This window comes from Gigantopelta aegis, chromosome 7 (assembly GCF_016097555.1).
Source record: "Gigantopelta aegis isolate Gae_Host chromosome 7, Gae_host_genome, whole genome shotgun sequence".
NCBI classification, from domain to species: Eukaryota; Metazoa; Mollusca; class Gastropoda; order Neomphalida; family Peltospiridae; genus Gigantopelta; species Gigantopelta aegis.
In genome coordinates this window covers 15,851,147-15,856,496 of record NC_054705.1, presented here as the reverse complement: position 1 = coordinate 15,856,496, position 5,350 = coordinate 15,851,147, and positions in this window count along the sequence as shown.

The following is a 5,350-nucleotide window of genomic DNA, read 5'->3' as shown; positions in this document are numbered from 1 at the left end:
ACGACCTGCATCATGACGTCAACTCTGAGCGACAAAGCCGTAATACATGGTCAGGGCCGTATCTCTGCACAATGTAGAGTCGAATGAGCATTTGACAAAATAGTGGTTCATTCTATGGATATCTATCTAGTGCCTCGAATATAGGACGATAGCCACTCCCGAGGAAGTCCTTTACTGGAAATGTGACCCCTTGCACCGTCAAAAGAGGACTGCCACTCCCAGGCTAGTTTACTAAATGAAAAATGCAGAGCTTATTCGATTAAGGGCGGGACGCGCGGTCGGTTTTGGATCGATCCCCATCGGTGGCCCCATTGGACTATTTCTCGTTCCAGCCAGTGCTCCACAACTGGTGTAACAAAGGCCGTGGTATGTACTATCCTGTCTGTAGGATAGTGCATATAAAATATCCCTTGCTGTTAATCGAAAAGAGTAGCCCATGAAGTGGCGACAGCCGGTTTCTTCTCTCTAAATCTGTGTGATGCTTAACTATATGTGTGACGCCATATAACCGTAAATAAAATGTGTTGAGTGCGTCGATAAATAAAACATTTCCTTCCATTCGAATAAATACAACTGTGATGACATGCACTCATGAATCACTGTCATAAAGCGGGGCAATGCACGGTAGACAAAAGGATTTTTTTTTTCTTCTTCTTTCTTTCTGGTAAATGTTTTGCTGGGTCACCTTGGAAAGACAACGTCATTTCTTTGTTAGTTTAAGTATCCCTTACTGCTATAATGTAGCGGATTTCATGTCACCACTGACACACTGATCACATAGGTGACATCTAATAGGCTTTTAAAAAAAGTGTGTGCTTCCGGGAACATGAGGAAAATAATTTGATAGGTTAGGCGTTTTAATTTTAGGTGTTTTTTTAATCCTACAGGTCCAAATAAAATGCTATGTATGGGGCCGGTCAAGTATTACGTATCGCTGTTTTTGTCAAAATTAGACAGGCTCTCTCCCACCCCCACCCCCCCCCCCCCGTAACGTTCTGTAACGCCATACCATACATCCCCCAAATATTACATAACGTTTGGAAATACACCACCCACCCCCCCCCCCCTTTTCCATTCACAAAAAAGTCATGCGATGGGTGTAATGTAAAATAAAAATATTGTTTTGCAATTTGGGTAAAAGCGCAGATACGGATTTAAACTCGATTTATAATCTTTATTGTTTTTATACGTCTAGCTATAACTAACTAGGCCTACGTTAAACATTGTCGTCATGACAGAGCGTTTATGACAAAAATAGTAATGATAAAAAAAACCCAGTGCGTTACGTAACGCTTTTAAATACAACCACCCACGCCCCTATAAGTTGTAACGCCACATAGCGTTTGGACCTACACCCACCCACCCCCTCGAGAGATTTACGTAATATTTGAATGGTCTCTATGTGCTATTTACACTTACATTAATAAACGGTCGAAAAACCAGTACAGTACATTAATCTATCTATCTATCTATCTATCTATCTATCTATCTATATATATATATATATATATATATATATATATATATATATATATATATATCTATATCTATATCTATATCTATCTATATATATCTATATATATATATATATATATCTATTTATCTATTTATCTATTTATCTATATATAGGCCTAATACAGTGTCCTCCAGGGGCGCTTTTAACGGGACATTCCTGAGTTTGCTGTAATTTTTAAGATATCAAGTATAATTTTATGCATAAAATATTAATGGCTGTATATTAAACGTGTTTCTGATCGTTCTAATATTTGTACTAGGTTAAATTTCATTGTATTTTCTAAATTTTAAATTTTTTTCGTACGTACGAAATTATTTGAAGACAAAATCCAGTTTGGGCGTCTTACAAATATTAAGACGACCAGAAACACATTGAATATACAGACACTGATATTCTAAACAAGAAAATATATTTAATATGCAAGTTTAATCGTAGAAATATTTTATTAGTCGGAAACATCTTACAATGCAGCACACTCAGGAATGTCCCGTTAATCTACAAACATGTTTGGATAAAATTACAACAAAATGAATGAATGAATGAATGTTTAACGACACCCCAGCACGAAAAATACATCGGCTATTGGGTGTCAAACTATGGTAATGGAAACAAATACGGTGATGATCAACATCAACAGAAAAATTCAAGATACAAACAAAAACAGTGTAAAGAACTGTACAAAAATACAAATACAAATATCACAGATATATACTGACTTTTACTCTAAACTTCAATTTGTGCTGTATTGGCCACTCTCAAAGAAAATGTTACACCCCTGCACCACGGTGAGGTTACAGCACGCGCAGTGGAAGTTACAACAGAGTAAAACAAGTCTGTAATATTGAAACGGGAAAATACCCTTTAAACGTGGGCTACAGCTCGTTCCCATAACTGTTACTTTTCAGAGGTATTCTACGTGCGTTTTTAAAAATATGAAAAATGCATTTCGTGGTATTACAAAACACCAGTATGACCAGAAACACTGCAGATGAAAAAAAGATAATCTAAAGAATAACATTTGAGTAATGTCTGAATTAACAATAACATTTGAGTAATGTTTGAATTAACAACAACATTTAAATAATGTCTGAATTAACAATAAAATTTAAGTAATGTCTGAATCAACAATAACATTTAAATAATGTTTGAATTAACAACATTTGAGTAATGTCTGAATTAACAATAACATTTAAATAATGTCTGAATTAACAATAACATTTAAATAATGTCTGAATTAACAATAACATTTAAATAATGTCTGAATTAACAATAGCATTTCAGTAATGTCTGAATTCAGTTATCAAAGACGTTTCTAGTAATGATAATGAAATTTTGTTTATCGACACCACTAGAGCACATTGATTTGTTAATCATCGGCTGTTGGATGTCAAACATTTGGTAATTTTGACAAATATATATAGTCTTAGAGTGGGAACCCGAAACATGTTTTTAATTAGCAGCAAGGGATCTTTTATATGCACCATCCCACAGAGAGGATAGCCTTTGATATACCAGTCGTGGTGCACTGGCTTTGAACGAGAAATGGCCCAATGGGCCTACCGACGAGGGATCGATCCCAGACTGACCGCGCATCAAGCGAGCAGTTTAGCACTGGGCTACGTCCCGCTTCTAATAATGAACAATACGCCGCATTGTGCTTAAAGGCATATTGTCACAGACCACTGACCTATTTAAAGGCATATTGTCACAGACCACTGACCTATTTAAAGGCATATTGTCACAGACCACTGACCTATTTAAAGGCATATTGTCACAGACCACTGACCTATTTAAAGGCATATTGTCACAGACCACTGACCTATTAAATGGCATATTGTCACAGACCACTGACCTATTTAAAGGCATATTGTCACAGACCACTGACTTATTTAAAGGCATATTGTCACAGACCACTGACCTATTTAAAGGCATATTGTCACAGACCACTGACCTATTTAATGACATATTGCCACAGACCACTGACCTATTTAAAGGCATATTGTCACAGACCACTGACCTATTTAATGGCATATTGTCACAGACCACTGACCTATTTGAAGGCATATTGTCACAGACCACTGACCTATTTGATGGCATATTGTCACAGACCACTGACCTATTTAATGGCATATTGTCACAGACCACTGACCTATTTAAAGGCATATTGTCACAGACCACTGACCTATTTAAAGGCATATTGTCACAGACCACTGACCTATTTAATGGCATATTGTCACAGACCACTGACCTATTTAATGGCATATTGTCACAGACCACTGACCTATTTAATGGCATATTGTCACAGACCACTGACCTATTTAATGGTCTAACAAAGTATTACTTGAATAAATATAATTTGATTTGTCCCTAAATGTATTTTATTCAACCATCTTCATAACTACCATACTCCATTTATTAATGACATTTTGTAAAAATAATTGAATTATGGCAATGGTCCGTAATTCAAAAACTAAAATTGCCGAGAGGGATGACATGGATTTCACTCCATCATGGTTCAGTTAAGGTGATGCGATAGCTAGATTTGGTTTCCAACAATTAATGTAATTTTTATTTATTATAATTTTTTTTAGAGAAATAAGGTCCTTAAATCTGTGATAATATGCCTTTAAAAACTAGACTCTGTCTCTTTAAGATAGTGGCTCATGACCTTCAGCGATCGCCAATCCGAGCACGGAAGAAACCACGTAGCCCTTAGTGACCTGCAAGTAATGTAATGAGTCACTGGGACCAGCATGCAGCTTACTGTTATACGTGAATGCATTTATTTCGGAATCATAAAAATATTATTGGTAGTAAATCTTAAGGCAGAAATGAATTTTACTTGTAGAATACAGGAAATTGCATTTCAGAACATCTATTTTTGAAAATTTTACGGGAGAGCATACTCCCAACCCACATAGAAAGTTTGCTTTGCGCCCTCGATCTAAGTAAAAAAAATAAAATGTTCTACTCATTAAAGGGTCATTCCTGAGTTTGATGCAATTTTTAAGATGTTATCGACTAACAGAGACGTTTGAACGATTCTAATTACATATCTAATATATGTTTATGCATAAAATATTAGTGGCTGTATATCAAACGTGTTTCTGATCGTTCTGATATTTATACTAGGTTAAATTTAATTGTATTTCCTAAAATCCAGTTTGGGCGTATTACAAATATTAAGACGACCAGAAACACATTGAATATACAGACACTGATATTCTAAACAAGAAACTATATTTAATATGCAAGTTTAATCGTAGAAATATTTTATTAGTCGGAAATATCTTACAATGCGGCAAACTCAGTAATGTCCCTTTAAACAGTCATAGAACATGATCTGTTAAGAGAACATTTTTTTTACTATACTAATTACAAAGGTCTGATTATAAAACACGTATGGCTACTAAACATTTTTAATAGGACTCTGAACACCCTGTAGCTTGTGGTAGAAACTAAGACATGCTAAGTAGGAGCAGACGGTTGCGGCAGAATATTTCTTTAAAAATAAAAATAAAGTTTGTTTTATTTAACGACGCCACTAGAGCACATTGATTTTTTTTATCTTATCATCGCTATTGGACGTCAAACATATGGTCATTCTGATACTGGTTTTTTTTAGAGGAAACCCGCTGTCGCCACATAGGCTACACTTTTACGACAGGCAACAAGGTATCTTTTATTTGCGCTTCCCACAAGTAGGATAGCACAAACCATGGCCTTTGTTGAACCAGTTATGGATCACTGGTCGGTGCAAGTGGTTTACACCTACCCATTGAGCCTTGCGGAGCACTCACTCAGGGTTTGGAGTCGATATCTGGATTACAAATC